This window comes from Lonchura striata, chromosome 4 (assembly GCF_050655825.1).
Source record: "Lonchura striata isolate lonStrDom1 chromosome 4, ASM5065582v1, whole genome shotgun sequence".
NCBI classification, from domain to species: domain Eukaryota; kingdom Metazoa; phylum Chordata; class Aves; order Passeriformes; family Estrildidae; genus Lonchura; species Lonchura striata.
Genome location: NC_140706.1, coordinates 70,932,654 through 70,949,489, shown reverse-complemented (window position 1 = coordinate 70,949,489; position 16,836 = coordinate 70,932,654). Strand labels below are relative to the sequence as shown.

At 46.2% G+C, this 16,836-nt stretch overlaps 1 protein-coding gene across 3 annotated transcripts in view; it reads right to left on the bottom strand.

Annotated features, from left to right (window-relative positions):
- SLC4A4 (solute carrier family 4 member 4) overlaps positions 1-16,836 on the bottom strand; it is a 142,157-nt gene that overhangs the window by 110,752 nt on the left and 14,569 nt on the right. Inside the window, exon 1 of one of the 3 annotated variants that reach the window (XM_085579434.1) lies at positions 6,586-6,786. The exons of 1 other annotated variant lie outside the window; for it this stretch is intronic. The gene's annotated coding sequence lies outside the window, so the exon portion shown is untranslated. Of the gene's footprint in view, positions 1-6,585; positions 6,787-16,836 lie in introns of those variants that run through there. One more of the 3 variants, XM_085579436.1, reaches the window with a different exon arrangement.

The following is a 16,836-nucleotide window of genomic DNA, read 5'->3' as shown; positions in this document are numbered from 1 at the left end:
TTCAAGTGCTACTGCAAATAGGAGCAAGCCATGAAGCTGAGCACTCAGAGCATCCTGGCTGGAGCTCCGTGCCCACAATAGCCGAGAAAGGGCGCCTGGGCTTGCCTTGCCGACAAAGCATGGGCCTAAGCCCACACTCGAGCCCAGGCTTGCTCGCATTCCTTCCATGCTAGCAGGCTCTCAGGCTGAACTTCAGAGCGTTGCCCAGGTGGCAACACAAAGCCCAGCAGACTCAAAGATCAGCAAGGTGCCTCGTACAAGCCAGAACCCTCCAGAATAGCACGGTTGGAACCACGCACCCACCTCATCAGGCGCAGTGCAAAACCTCTTCCCCAGGCACGGGAAAGCCCAATGGACACAGCAAGGCCTTCTCCAAACCTGTATGACACAGGAGCTGTATGTCATGGGAGACAGCCAGCCTTTGTTTCTAAAGCCCAGCTTTGGGATAGAAAATTGATCATTCACCAGTGATTAAAAGGGAGAAACATACTCTTTCATCCTGAGTGAGAAGTATACACAGAGTTACAGGGAATCATTGCATCTATCAGGTTCCAATAGAAGCAGTTTTTGCTCTTGGGCAACAATAACCTCCTTTCCATGCACATTCCAGTGATGTGCCCATTAACACGACAGAGACAAATGCACTCAGAAATGGAGAGCATTTCAATATCCATTCAAGGTATCTTTTGCAAAACTTCAAGGATGTAATCTGACAAGTGAACTGGGACTGAAACGACAAGCTAGGCATGTGGACAAATGATGGCTCTAAGTTCGTTCCAACTCTACTCTAAATCAATACTCTATTCTACAGCCTCTCTCTAACACCACCTTCCCGGCGCCTATCAAAATGCACTCAAGACTTTGCACTGGTCCTTCACTGATTTCCAACCCCACCCTGCATACAGCTCATGGCTGCAATCCAGACTTTGTCCCTGCACCCCTCTGGCCCCACTTGATGAATTCTCCCCACACACTGTCCTATCTCAGCACACATTTCTTCCGTTCATGCCAGTAGAACTACTCATGCAGGACTCACCCCAGCACAGCACTTCAGCACAGCCTTAAAGGCCAATGAGTTGAATTGCCTCAAGGCCAGAAGTCACCTGCACTGAAATATTTTGTGGGACTAAGGCAACAGCTCCACATTTCCAACCTTTGTCGCTGCACTGATAGAGGTGATGTTGCACTGAGACTCCATCATCAGCACTACAAGCACATCCAGCACTGCTTCCATGAAGTGCCACACTGACACTTGTGCTGGGACAATACTGCTCAATCAAACCCCATCACTGCTCACCTAAGAGATCATGAGATGTCAAACAACGGATGTGGAACACTCCCACGGCACCACACGCTGGCTTGCTGTACCATCGAGGCTCTGGAACGGAGCTGTGCTAAGGACACAAGAGAACAAAGCCCCATCTATTTTCCCCTGAGGATGATTGTTCCTGCCCAGAAGAATACACAGGCGGCTCTGTTGAGCAGGGCTGCTGGTCTTGAGCCGTGCTCTGTGTCTGCTGAATGCACAAAGCATCAGCCAGGGAAGTGAGCTCAGACTAGACAAATTTAATAAGAATTTAGGTAACATCCGCTTCAAGATGACCACATTTGCTAACTCTGAGACCTCAGCAAAATGTGCAGATCCAATTCTTGTTTTTAAGAAATACACTTCAATTCCAGTGCAACAGACAGGTTTGATGTATTCAAATGCCACTTTTCCTTGAGCTATCAAGCAACTATTTCCCAGCTTCATTCTTATCAACCTCATATTTAGTAGCCTTGATGAAAAGACCTTTACGCTTATATTGAAGGGCTGACAATGTGTCTGAAGTGTTATACAGCCACTGGTACAATAAAAGCAATTACCTTTTGCAACCTTCTGTTCAAGGTTAAGAGTTGAAATTAGCTCAGTAAACCTTCAAGATGTGATAAAAATGAAGTAAAAATTTATTAAAAAACCTTACGAGGAAAACACCATAATCTTCAAGTTGTACACACCATTGAAAGAGAGACCCATGTTCCGTTTGTGCACTTACTGTACAAAATAGAGAAAACCGAAAAATTTTAGTAAAGATGAGTAGTTGGCACACAAGACTTCAGTTGTCATCTTTGCCATCAGATTACACATTTGCACAGTCATCAAAGTGTTTGCATGTTTTGCTCAGAAAAAGTAGCAGAAAAAGACAGAACACACCAAAGTAATAACTCCTGTGTGAAAAAAATCAAAAATTTGTTGGAGATGCAAACCCACCAGGACTTCTTGCGTAATACCAGCTCATTGTAATAACTTTCAAAAGAAAGTAAAATTCAATCTCCCCTGGGGAACAATCACATCAAATATAAGCAACCTCACAGATGAGCAGCAGCCACGTTGCAGAGGTCAAAGGAAGAGGTACCCTAGCTCTGTATTATTTATAGATACATATAAGTTTATTATTAATAATAATACATTACTAACTATAATTTGAATAAAATTAAATAGCTTTTATAATCATCATTAATAACAGAATTAAGTTATTTGAGTATTTCTCAGTCTTAAAAGAAGTCATGGAACAATTCCCACCACCAAGTTCTTCAACTCACTTTAGGATGCCAGAAGTATGGATCAATACTTAGAAAAGGAAAATTAAAGCTTATTTCAAGATAGAATTAATACAGAGTACTTAGCAAGTATTTATTATATGCTAGCAAAACAGAAATATGATCCTGTTCCCCTATAAAGGTAGTTATATAATACAGCTAGGATTTGAATCACTTGGAAAATTCTCTTCCCCCACAAAAGGCATTTCCTTGGGAGTAGAAAATATATAGATCAGTCATATTCCCTCCCTCCATACATATTTATATATATATAAATAATAAATCTATTTTAAATCCCCCCCTCAATCTCTGTTTTACTTTGGCAGCAGAATGAACTTTCCTAAGAGCACACGTTTCTGGAATTCAGAAGCTGAAAGTTCATTTGTACCACAGACTCAAAGGATTCTGATATTGGTGACATGGAATCAACTCTTCTGGTTTTTCTGGTGAGAAAATGAGATAAAACCAGGGCCTTATGCAACCTCCTCTGCCATGCTCAGAAGGCTCAGCCACACTTCCACAGCATGGATCTACATGCCTATTGAATTCGGACAGAAATGTACTGTTCCAAATCAAACTGAATGCCAAGAACCGAGATGTAGCTTTCTCTGATTTTCAAATTTCTCATAAATTTCCATGCAAATCACCACACTGCCAGTCCCTATGGCAAGTTCAAATACGTTCCTTATGTGAAAGACTCATAATTGTGTGACAGTAATTCAAAGACATTTTTATCTCTTCAGTTAATGTAATTAAGCCATTGAAAAGCAAGAGCTCTGCAGCTTTTTACTTATGCTACGCACTCTTTTATCACCCAATTACGGGTGCAGTCATTGTCTTTGACACTGTCCAACAGCAATAAAAAGCATTCCTGCCATAAACTGCGCACAATCCTGAGCAAACTCAGGAGAAACGAGATGCTACAGTGACTCAAAGTTCAAGGGCAGGGAGACAGAAGCCTTGCTTTGAGTGGCTGTAGGAATTCACTGCAACCTTGACCATTTTATAGCTGTATTTTCATTTCAACCCGCACAGTGTACAGCTTTCTTAACAGACTTTAGAGAAAGACCTCTGCCTCCCCATCCAAGTCCTTATGTTTTGAGGGAGCACAAAAGAGGAGCTTTCCTTCCACCAGACGCAGCACAATGACACAGACACGTGCTCCTTTATCAATATTAACCATAAACTGCTATTACTGGGTTTTCAAAGAGCACTCCCCCCCTTCTGAGCCTTCTAAGTGGATTTGAAGCCGGAAGCAGCTAATTGACTTGGAACAAGAAGTTATCAGTACCCTTTTAATTTGCTCAAAGCAAGAGTTCAAATTCTAAACCTAATGCACACAGCAAATACTTGTGAGGCGGATCGCTGGAGCGTGACAAGGATGCTCTCACAGTGGGGCCATGAAGGCATCTCACCAGCACCGAGGGAGCCAGCGGTGCCGCAGCGCCGTGAACGCTGCCGCCAACAAGGCACCTTCAAACTCTCCTTCCAAGCCCTCTGGTTCTCCCAGCCCATGGGGAGGAACTGAAGTGCAGACCAGTAAAAGCCATGCTATTTCGATATGGACGTGTATAACAACATCACGGCATAAAATCCAAAAAATTAAATTAAAGAAGAGAATTTGGCTTACTAGTAAATCCGCACTAACAGATGGCATGTACACACACAGAAGCATCACTTGCTGAACCCACACAGCCCATTTTTGGGCACCCACCTCTCAGAACAGCACATTTCCCCCAGCATTTCCTTTCTCAAAGCAACACCTTTCTCTTTATGACTGCATCTTTCTGGCAAAGCAGCACCTCTGACTGCAAATAGCTGTTCGCACACTTACTGGCAGAAAAATAAGAACAGGTTTTTTTCTTTAGCCTCTCACGCAGCTATTTTCCTTCACAACCTTGCCCAAAACCCCTTCCAGCTTATTAATTACAGCTGTCTAGGGTGGCAGCATTAGAAAACCTTCAGCCAGAGACACACTGTCTGATAAGCAGGTAGATCTGAAAACAAAAGGAGTTATAGATTTTTACTTCTCACGGGGATGTTTTTCTTTGAACTGCACTTCGCACATAAATTCAACCTTTTCTTATCAGCTTAAGACATCGGTAACTGAAGCATTTACCCCACACCCACTGCATTTTAAAAACTCCTCTTAAAAACCTGCTGCAAGTGGTAACACAAGACAGCACCAGTACATGAGGCTGTTTTCTGGAACAAGGAACATGGCAGAGAAGTTTCAAGATTTAAAATTGTAACATGGAAGTTTAAGAGAAAGACCTGCACAGTTCTGAGCTGCAGAAGATCCTGCCAGACCTTGCTGGGAGCAGATTGGATGAGTGCAGGGTGTTACCTTGCCAGGAATGCCCTATGCACACAAATGAAAGCTTCATCTCTCCTCCCCATAGCTGGAAAAAAGAAAAAAGAAAAGAAAAAAAATCCATAATTCCTCCTCACCCTACCACCACGCCTTGCTCCCCACTCATCTGAGGTCAGCAGTGTACAGTTGCCAGTTCCTTGAAATCTTGGGAATGCAGGTCCCTGAAGCCCAGCAACCGCTTTTAAAAATGTAAAATTCACACTCAGTAGAGGTGATGGGTAAGTTACAATCAAATCCTCCTATTTTTTTTTTTTTTTTGGAACTTGAAAGTCTGTGTTTCCTTCCTAGGAAGCTGAAGAAGCATCCCTGCAGATTACACAAGCATTTGCCCTTCCAATCCCACTAACCCTCAGCAGCAGGTGAAGTTGATGAGAGCTAAAATCACCAGCTGAAACCAGGCTTTGCAAAATTAACTCTTCCATCATCTAATCCAGGAGTCACCAGAAAAAGTCTTTGAGCATGGAATGGCACTTCAGGGAAAGACTAGGATATATCAGCTTATGTACAATGCTCTGAGCAAACACAGATGCAAACAGTCCTGTTTAATTACTTGGCATAGGACTGGAAATTGTGACAACAAAATTAAGTCTCTCATTTAATAGTTGTTGGGGTTAGGGAGCCTGAAGGTTGCTTTGGTCAAGGGGCCTCTGCACAATTTCCTACTCATCTCAACCAGAATAAGAACTAGGTGTATTCCTGCAGCCTATCACACCAGCACTTAGCAACGTACTCTGTCCCACACAAAATATATACAACTGTGCACATTTTATTAAATCCAACTAGTGAAGTTTTTGTTGTTCTTTGGGTGGGTTTTTTTGGTTGGATGGTTGGTTGGGGTTTTTGTTGTGTTGTTGTTTTTAAACAGAAGATATATACATTATAGGAACAACAAGAATAAAAGTCCCTAAGCAGCTGGGAGCGCACGCACAAAGTCAATCAGATGCACAGTAGCTGCACCTCTCCGACACAAAAGGAGCAAGTAGCTATATATAGTACATGGAGCAGCTCTCCGAAGGAGCTGCTACTGCTCAGATCTGCCCCAGCGCCCGACCTTGCTCCTTAGGAACCCAACTTCACTAAGGAGCAGCTTTGCGGAACGACTCCACGGAGCTGCCGCTACGCACCCCGAGACCCGCTCTCCTGGGAGAGCCCGGTGCCTTTTTCCATCATGTCGTGGGAGCTCCCTGCACATCCGAATGCTCCTCCTGAACGCGAGGGCCAAAGGGATAGGCTCCAAACAAGAAAAATCCGTTAGTCACTAACGTTGTAAAGAAAAAAGGAACAAGCCTTAAGATGGTTAAATCCTCATTTCCCCGTGTGCTCTCGCTCTGGATGGCAGCGCTTCACAGGAAGCACAGAAAGGGCAAACAAACAGCGAAGAGCTGGTCTTGGATAGTAAAACACTCCATGCGACCATATACCAGGTGGAAAACTGGAAACCTGGGAAGGAGGAGGCTTCCTATTCAGCGGCTGCTAACAACTCATTGAAGATTAACTGAAACGGTAAAAAAAAGTTTTCAAACACCATAAAGCGTTTTAAAAGTTGGCTCCAGCAGAGCTAGGCACCGGAAAAAACACCGAGGAGGGAGAAACGTAGCCCGGCGTTTCCACCCCCGCTCCTGCTCACTCACCTCCGGGGCTCGGGCTTGCGGCGCTCCTCCAGCTTGGCGGCGGGCGGGGGCTGCGGGGCAGCCGGGGCGGCGGGCGGGCGCTGCGGACGGGCTGCGGGCGGGCTCAGTGGGGCATGGCGGGGACCCTACACCTGCCCCTCCGTGCCCGTGCCCGTGCGGGTGAGCACCCGCGGCAGCCCGAGCGAACGGCGCGGCTGTGCTGGCGGCGCCGGCCCGGGCCCGCATTTAAAGCCGCCGGCGGGCTCGGCCGTCCCCTCACCCGCTCCCATCCCGGCCCGTCCCGTCCCATCCCATCCCCGGCCGCCGCTCGGCGTCACGGGGCCCGGGGCGGGGAGCCCGGAGGAGGAGTCTGAGGGCCGGGCTGCGGTTCCCCGCCCCGAGCTCCCAGCCGCGTCGGGGCAGGTGCGGACTTCCACGGCTGGGAGCGGGCTGCGGCTGCGGGACCTCCCCACCCTCGGCTGCGAGTGGGCCTGGCCGTGGCCACCCTGTGCCTCAGGCCGGGAGATGCCATCTCCCCGAGGAGCGGGAATGCGTTCCCTGGGAGCGGGGCGGGTGGCACCGCCGGGATACTGCCGCGGGCTGCCCACGGCTGCTGGCAGCCTGTCGCACTCCCACGGCAGGCTCCCTGCCGCTGGAAACGCACGGCCCTGGGCGCTTCTGGGCCAAAAGCACGTAGCACTGGAAAAAACCCAACCAAACAGAATCCAACGAAACAAAAACCTCAAAAACATTAAAACAACAACAACAACAACCACAGGAAAAATATAGAAACCATAATTTAGTCAGTTCATTATAATTTTCCAAGGAAATAGTACCTTACACGTTGCTTCCCCTTAACTTCGAGCATGGCAAGGCTCACCTTGCTTGCCAGCCCAGTCCTACTTCCTCCTCTCTCTCCTACACAGACACTTCCACAGACACTAATTGCCTTTCCATAGGTTCCCTCCAGATTTCTGTTGGACAAGAGAAGAAGTGCCAATATCCCACATCTTGTTCAGTCAGCTGTAGCTCCTGCACTCAGCTTGACTGTCCAGGCCAAGGTGACGAGATCCATAAAGTATTTTTAAACCACGGAGCTCTGCAGAAGGCTCACAAGGAACATGGCAGAACTGCAATCCATCATGGGAAGTACACAGACTCTCAAGGGAACAAAGGAGGCTATTGTAGCTCCATAGGGGGAAAACTCCCCTTCTTCAGCAACTGCCCCTTCAGCTGCTCCTCAGCTACCAAGCTCCACCTTTGTCACCCATCCAAACTCTGTACTAGGGAATAATATGCAATCCATTGGCCAGGCAGAAAAAGCAGCAGCAACAGAAACCACAGCACTTGCAGAGCAGAGCGAGAGCGCTGCAGAAGGATCTCCCTGCCAAATTCCTCCTCTCCCTTCTGCTGCTGCCACCCCTATGCTGTCCCCAGACACTGAGAACAGTCAATTGGCTTTAAGTCACCGAACTCTAATGCTGTTTCATGTTTTCCTGGAAGATCTCAGTCTGCACATGAATGGGTCAGGGCTTGGGCTTCTCTGTTCCCTTTAATAAATCCAGTTTTTTAAGAACCTGTTTTTCAATAGCCAGTGAGTTTCCAGTGGGAACAGCGGTGCCTCCCATCACTTACAACTGTATTTCATTACAATTAATGACAGTCACTGTGTTAACAAAAGCAGAGCACCACATCAGTTGAAAAACTTAGTGTGCTCAAGTCCTAACCCAAATAACTGTACATCTTCCCTTTTCCAAAGGCTCCAAAGCAAGGACTGCTGTCTCCATGCCCTAAATCCTTAATGATGTGCCAGTTAGTCTGTACCTTCACTTCACTTCATTTTTAAATACAGGGAGCTCCTGAAGAAAAGACACGTTAGCTACTTGAGAAAATTGTTGGGGTTTTTTGCCATTTAGATAACTCATGGGGGTTTTGGGATCCCCGCAAGCATTGTGATACCTCAATGAAAGCACCTCAGGGATGCTTCTCAGCAACCGGCTCTTAGCTCGCTGTTTCAGAAACAAACCTAAATAACTGTACCAATTCCAGTTCCTCACAATTCGCTGTAATTTCAAATACTGTCATTTTAAACCTGTGCATTGAATTTTCTGGCTAAAAAAATGTTTTGTTATCAGGATGCATGATTCCAAGTCAGTCTTCAAATATCACATTGCTGCGTTTAATCATCTAAAATGCTACCAGAGCCATTTCCAGAAGTCCTTAAATCAAGAGCCAGGGCAGTTGTCTCGACCAAGTTTAAAAATGAGTATGCTCTCTGTGCAGACAAGCACCCAAGTAAAGGGCACTAATAATCCTGTCTGTCATTGTGACTGACAAAATAAAACCCGCTGGCTAGAGTGGACTTGTCCAGCACATGTATCTGTGTACCTTCTGGCACTGCTGACACACCTCTGCTCGCACGCTCCCTTGCCAAACCTCCCCAGCCATTTGTAGTATTTTCCTCTGTGTGATTTAATAACCGGAGAAGAGCTCGTCACTCAGCACAACAGCCCGCTAGCTTTCCCCTCACTGCACAGGCCACAGAGAAGCAGCTGGATTTGGGAAGACTTTGGCTGACTGTTTAAACCTGCCTTTCGAGCCTGCTGGCTTCAGTCCTGCTCACGAAGCTTTGGTGAGGAAGAGATGAGCTGACGGCCTTCGCCAACATCCCAGCCAAGGCAATGCCTCAACAGGGCACGGGACAGGACCCCACCTTCACCAAAATGCCTGCCGCTCTACAAGAATTACTGGTCTGCCTTCTCACCCAGGACACATGCATTTTCCTCACTCAGCTCACTCAGGAACACATTTTCCAGCAAGGTCGTGCAAGGTATCACTGTCAATGACAGTGTCTGACGTGTGTATGGGTAACGAGAACAGGCAAAGTTCTGATGGTAAAGATTAGAAAACACATACACACGCATGCTCAGTGGAACTACTAGGGTAAAACTTTCCCTGTGGGCAGGTTGTTCCATAAATATATCTTACAGCATTTCTGGTAGATTCCTCGGAAGCCGCTCATGCTGACCACAGCATTGTCAGTCAGAGGCGATGCTGAATGAGATGGAAACTGGCAGCTCCTGCACTTCCAGGGGTTTGTGCACACTACCCAGTGATAAAATATTTGCGTTGGATTAAGTCAGAAGTAATTCTACCTAAGTCAGGAAGTTTCAGAGGATAAAGATTGCAATGGAAGGATCTAGGTGCAGAGACACCACAGCCATACTTATCACAGAGGCTTTCAGTATCTTTTCCTTGGCTGACAAACATTAATGCCAAGTCACCATGACAAAAGCGGCTCACCCTGAACACACCTGTGCACGCAGCAAATCCTTTGTACACCAACAAAAGCCCTCACGCATGTTTTCAGGACTCAATCCTTGATCACAGCAAGGATTCCTTGTGACCTTGAGGTTTCAGGGGTTTTTTGGTCTGTTTTACATAGACATGGGAACTGCAGTGTTTTAGCCGCTGAACTCAACAAATTCCTGCAGTGCATTCCTTAGTATTACAGCTGAATTAGTACAATAGCACTGATTTCCAAGGGAACCACAAAAAGCAACTCTGTAGCTCTCATATTTGTATTCAAGTCACCAAGAATCAGGACTTGTCTGTCCTTTCCATCCACTTCCCAAGAAATCTAGACAGAACAAGGCATCTCAGTAAGCACTCCCTGACAGCTGATTAGTCAAGGTGTAAGGTGAGCAAACCTATTGCTTTTGGAAAGTTTTCTAACAGTGCTCCCTTCCTCAGTTAACAGTGAAAACAACATGCAGTGGGGTGCTGGCTCTGTAAGAGTACCTGCTCAGCCCTGCCTGCCCATTCACTGTGAAACCACTGCAGGGCCCTTGGAAAAAAAACTGCCAAATTCACATTGACTTCCCTCCACTGGCTCACTCATTTAGAAGAGGCAGAAACAGGAACTGCTGAAAAGCATAAAGCTGCGGTAAGACAGAGCAGAACACAGGAGGGTTAAGCGGGTTTTTGTGAAATGCTTGATGTGCCTCTCATGAATAATGCATCACGTCTGCTTGAGAGCTATGAGCCATCCTGGAGCACTTGGAGAGCTGCTCAGGTCACAGCACTTCCTTCATTCAGGGCGAAAGAAGAGCCATGGGGATTTCATCAGCTGGGGCTATTGCTGCTGGTACTTTCCAATGCTTCTGCTAGCTACTGAAAGCATGGCATGTTCACCTCAAGAGCTTAGAAAACACCAAGTTGTGTTCCACTCCTCTGGGAAGCAACACAGGTTTGGGCTTTGCAGACCTGGCAGCAAGCCTTGCCAGTATCCTACCAACTTCTAGGACTGCATTCTTTAAAAAAACACCCCTTATCTTTCCAGCAAGAGCCACTCCTCCAAGAGCACACCAAACTGCCATACTTTGTGCATCCCTCTGCCAGAGCCCCCGAGCTGCTGGGGCCAGGAGAGCACAGGCCGGGAGCCGGCAGTGCTGCTCGAGGGCCCTCTGCTGGGAAGCACCCCTGCTTCCCATCCCCCCCAGCGCCCCCAGGTCCGCAGGCAGCCCCAGGCGCAGCCCCCCTCGAGGGGGGTGAGCTGCCAGTGTCCCCTCAGCAGTGAGCATCTGGGCAGCTCAACACCCAGCCCAGGGAGAAAGCACATCTCATTCGCCTCAAGTTGCGTCCTGTGCTACAGGGAACGAGGCCAAACCAGCCTTTGGTCAGAGCTTTGTTAAAATAAAGCAAGTGTGTTTGTTCCTACACCCACAATACCCACTGGAGCGTAGGATGCCGAAACACACGCTTCTGGCACCTCCAACTGTTGGGACACTGGGACAAGAAATACTCCCCTCTCTGAAAGAGAGGGCTAAGGAAGAAGCCCAGCTGACTGAAACACTTCTGTGCTCTCAAACACATCACCTGCTCTCTGCTTCAGAGTTAGTTCAGACAGAAAGCAGATCAGAAGTGACACAGATCCTTTTACTTCTCAACACAGGAGGAAAATCCAAGGCTGAAGTCAAACCCCTTGAGCACAAGGCTCATTGTATCCACATAAAAATGGGGTACAGACCTGATAGGGGTGATATGGATAGACTGCAAATGGGACGAGCAGTATTTACATCAGAAGGATTTATTCTTTTCCCAGTTTGTCCCCAGCTGTCATTTTGATGAGCTTCTTTCTCTTCCTCATTCCTCAGCTATTGGCATCCTGTGCCAAAAAAAAAAAAAAAGCCACGAAGAAAGCTCAGAGGGATGGGCCAAGAAGCCCTTCAGCCCTTTGCAGAGCACCTCTACTGTGACCCAGATTGATTCTTCTGAGCACCGAATCCTTACAGCGCAACAACCAGCATTTTTATCAAGATTCTCCACACCAGCTCAGGAAGGCTTCTAATATTTTATCACTGACTGGAAGGACGAGGAGGAATCTCACTCACTCTCAGTGGAAAGCCAAGTCCAACCACGTGACTAGTGCAGACAAAAATTACAACTTACTTGGATTTCTACTGTCAAAACACAGCAGCCTTCTTACCCTCTGGTTGAAGATAACTTCCCACAAGCAGATGGTGACAGGCATCAGGATTAGAAATGCTTTCCCTGATGTACACTACTTCCTGCCTGCTTCTATAAAATTGAATCCTTGCCTCTACAAAACAGAGCATCTGGTCTTGAACATCCAATATCCTGAAGGAAAGAGTAACTTGAATGGCAGGTCACTGTGACCCTCTTAATTCAAGACTACATCTTTTCTTGATGCTAAAAAATGCCATCTGGGACACCTCCACAGGGCTTTGGATATGCTAAATGCCAACTGCAGGAAATCTGAAATACACCATCAGAAACATAGATCAATCACCGATTTCTCTACCTCATCCAACCATATACACACTTGAGCAGCCTTCTCAGATAATGTTGGACAAGGGTTACTTGGGAAAAAAGCTATCACACTACCACCACAGGAAACTACACAGTAAATCCATGGACATCTGTATTGCTCAGCTCCGGACAACCAACCATCGATTGATTTACAGTGCCATTTAGGTTATTGTTCTTGGAACACTATTTTCCCCTCACTTTGCCAATTTAAACAACACATACTTGTCTCAATGTTTCTTCTTTTTCTCAGTTCATCTCAGCCCTTTGTATTTAAGCATTTTCCTATTGTGATAATACAGACTTTATTCCCAGTGAAAAATGTCTTTCCACTGGTTAACTTTTCATGTCTTCCCTCTTCAGGCCCTCATTTGATACAAAAAAAAAGGCTACCCAGAAGTGGCTGGTACTTACAATGCATCTTATTTTCTTGTCTGTCATTTCATTTCTCAACTTCTGATAATTTTTAACGAGCACACAATTTGTCATGCCACACAACATAGGTTGACTTGGTTTGTTGGTTTGGGTTTTCTTCCTTTGCCTAGAGCTTCAGTTTATCATCCCATTGTCTATCCTGGGTCATCAGAAATGTTTTCCTTTCTTTTCAAATAATTAAACAGCAGCATCATTTACGGCTTTGGGTTTTCACATCTCTTGTTCTGTCTCTCATCTTTTATATCAACATTTCCTAAACAAAATATTGAAAACCAAACATTGGCAGGTCACATTTAGCCAGAAACTTGTACTCTATAAATAAAGCTTTGAGGACTTAATGACTTTTAAATTATTTGTTAGGTAACTCCAACAGAAACAGTCTAGTTTAGAGCAAACAACAGTTCCCTGGGAGCATATGTAACTCCAAAAGAGCTTTGCCACTTTAGGGCTGTTTGAAGAGCAACGCGTTCTAGGAGGAAAAAAAAAACAACTGAGTGAAAGTGAAACTGGAGAAATGTGTTGTCCAAGCCAAAACAAGGCCAAAAAATAAGAGAAAAGCACCCCTGAGAGCTGGCTGCTCTTTCAATGGTCTTTCCAGCTCTGCAGCCTTCTGCTGCAGAAACTCCTGCAACTGCAGGCAGATGAGGAATACCCCCTGCATGTATCCTCAGATCTTTAGGATTCTTCCCAAAGAAAGGGAGAAGCAAGCTGAGCTGAAACCTTCCAAAAGCAACACACTCCACTGGAAAAACTTTGGACAGATAGCCCATAGGCATGAAAACCTCGCCTGCCACATATCCAGCAACCTGGTTTAGTAGAAGGTGTCCCTGTCCCTCATGGCAGGGGGTTAGCATGAGGTAACTTTTAAGAACCCCTCCAAGACAAGCCACTCCATGATTCCATGATATTGACAGTTGCTCCCCACATTCAGCAATCACTAAGCTGTGCATTTTATGTGAGACAGCACCAGGAAGTTTAGATGAGAAACCTGCCCACAAGACCTGTTGCTGAAACCACCTATTAAATACTCGTGGTTACCTCCAGCAGCAGTCCCTAGCAAAGGCTGCAGCCAACAACCTACATCCAAGCTCCTCTCCACAGGAAGGAGGCAATTTGGTGAGCAGGGGTTGAAGGCCAAGGAATGTCTGGTGCTCTGGGAAGGGCAGGCAGTGAAACCTCAGGAGCACTGACCTGCAAGAACAGCCATGAGCACCAAGATGCCACATAGAAGAGATGAAATGTCCAACTGGCCTCAGCTTCTCCGGCCTTCCAGCAAGCAAAATAAATCCAAGGCATATCAGCTTAAGACTAATAGAAATTAAGGCACTGTATGAAATAAAAATGTGCAGAAACAATATCTTCTGCCTTGAAAACTAATAAACTCAGGCTTCACCTCAACATTTGTGTAGCAACAGGAGATGACTGTCCTGAGACAACATCCTGCTCTGTGTGCTTTAGGGTTCAGGCATGACAGAGTATCCACAGATATTTGGGACAGCATGTTCTGGTGGAGCGTTTTAACAAAATAAAAGTGCTGTCAAAGGGCAGGCTTTCATTTTATGCTTGTACAACTCCAGAATAAAATATTGCCTTTGGAGAATGTCACATATCATTTGAGTAATACAAGCCCATGAGGACTATCTCCATTTCTCAAAGCCTTGAACTTTTGTCTATGTTTTTCCCCATACACTTGGTCCAACCTCAAAGCTCCCATCCATCTTCACCAAGGGAGGGAACATCCTCAAGGCTCTTACCAGCTCATCCTCTAAGGCCAGAGCATTCTCTTACCAAGCTCATCAGTGGAGCAGGCAAGAGCTGCTCTCCAGGGCATGCTGTCTTCACGTACAGCCTTGCTTGTGGTGAAAAACGCAGCCTGGGGCACTGATATCCTTTGTTTCTCCCTTGCAGCAGAGGCAGCATAAACCATATTCAAGCACTGGTGGTATCCCTAGGCCTAACGTGTAACTATTCCAGGTGCCCTACCCATGACAGGGACAGAGGCAGTGAGGATACCAGAGCAGCAGAAGCTAAGGGATACTGTATTCCCATCCTTCGAGATAATGTCTTCTGGCCTTTTCTTTCTCCTTTCCCACCCATCTTACTTTGTAAGGTTAAATTCCAAGACTCCTCACGGAGTTGCTGGGGAGATTCCAAAGGATATTAATTGCTGCTTGAAATTACTTCAAAGGACCTTTTTTCCGTCTCATATTAATAGCCAGAATGAGGAAATTGGTTTGGATTTCATACCTACATCTGCTCCCCAAGTCTCTGTGCATTTCAAAACCCCATCTTAACCCAAGCCTCCTGCTATTAAGGGCTCCTACTCCATACAGGCACTCACACCCACCCCTTTCCACTTCCCCAAGATCTACAGCACTGCATTCCAGTTGGCAGTCAGAGGCACCAGAAATAACCACAAGAAAGGCTGCCATGAAACCTCCAGCCAGGTTTTGAAAATCCAGGCACTTGACACAAGCCTCTATGCTTAGAGGCTTCAGCTGAAAGCAACCTGAACTCAGGCTCAAAAGATTTGTGTACCAGGGATCAAATATCAAAAAAATGTAGATGCAATTACCTTTTTTCCTCCCATAAAAGCATGCAGGATAACAGTTGTTCTACAAGGCTGTTAGTGCATACTTGTAACAGTCTGCTGCTGTTCTTGCCCCTCCGGTACTAGCTAATGGCTGGTTTTCATTCCTAAGTGGTTCCCCCAGCACCCCTCCCTGCCAAAGTCTATGCTACAATGATTTTGGAAACTGGGTCAAAATGCAATTACTATATTCCCATGCTTTGGGGTGGGGAAAGAAAATAAAAGAAGGAAGAATGGCAAGAAGCGATGGCATTGGCAGTGAGCCAGCGCTGTGCTCCCCACCCCTCTCACCTGTGCTGCAGCCCCAAGCGCTCCCACAGCCGCTCTTGTTTCCCAGAACAGGCATCAAGAAAGCCCCAAGGCAGGGTCTCCTGGAGAGACCCTGGCCATCTCTGCCCTCACAGCTGTGCTGGAGGTCTGGAGCAGGTGGAAGATGCAGCTGGGGACAGGGAAAAGACCCTGAGCCGGGCAGCAACCCCTGCAGATGGCCAGAGGTCTCTGCCTTGTGATTCTTGGGGAAAGCTGTAGCACCCAGATCAACTCCCCGAAGCTCTCCCCTAGGATGTCATTCCTGTCTTTTCCCTTACTGTGGCACAAGCAATATATCCCAGTACTTTGGTTCCCCTGCCCCACTGCAAACATTTTGCACAGGAGAAGGAAAATACTGTGTTTAAACATGCCCTTACTATTGTCACACTTAGAGCACAATCTATCATACCTTATCAAATTGCACATCTTCAGCATACAAATGGTTTGCGGCAACACATTTATGAGGCTTTTCAGTTTGGAAAAGAAATGACTCAAAGATTTATTTATGCCACATCTTCCCAACTAGGTCTTTCTGAGAAACACAGAGCCCATTATACACATCCCCTGCCTTCCTCTGTCCCTCATTGTTCCTTGCACACACAGTTATCACAAACCAATTGCCTTTGCTGCTCCTCTCCTTAGCTTTGTTTTCCACAGTTCTCAGCATATCAGCTCCAACTCCGCAGCATTTGCTGGCTCTGCTCCCAATTAATAACTGCAGGTTAGAGTTGGGTCGTTATGGCTGCAGATTAATGCAGAAAAACATTCAACAGCTTCTGAGAGATACAGAGACACACAACCTTTCTCTTCCTGACACGGAACGTGGTTTATCTTGCTATCCCAGTGTTCCAGGGAGATGTTATACCACTTATCTGAATGATTTAAACAGATCAAAAAGTTGGCTCCACAAGAGCTGCTGCTGACAACAAGCCACAAGGCTGATGTTATCCGAGAAGTAACTGTATATGCTAGCACAGGCTAGACAGATCGCACGTGGGATAAAAAAAATGAATTTTCATGAAATCACTCAGTCTTCATCCACATACCAGCAATTAAGCAAGCAAAGTGACAGATTTCCACTGGATATCTGAATTATTTCAGACTTGTTG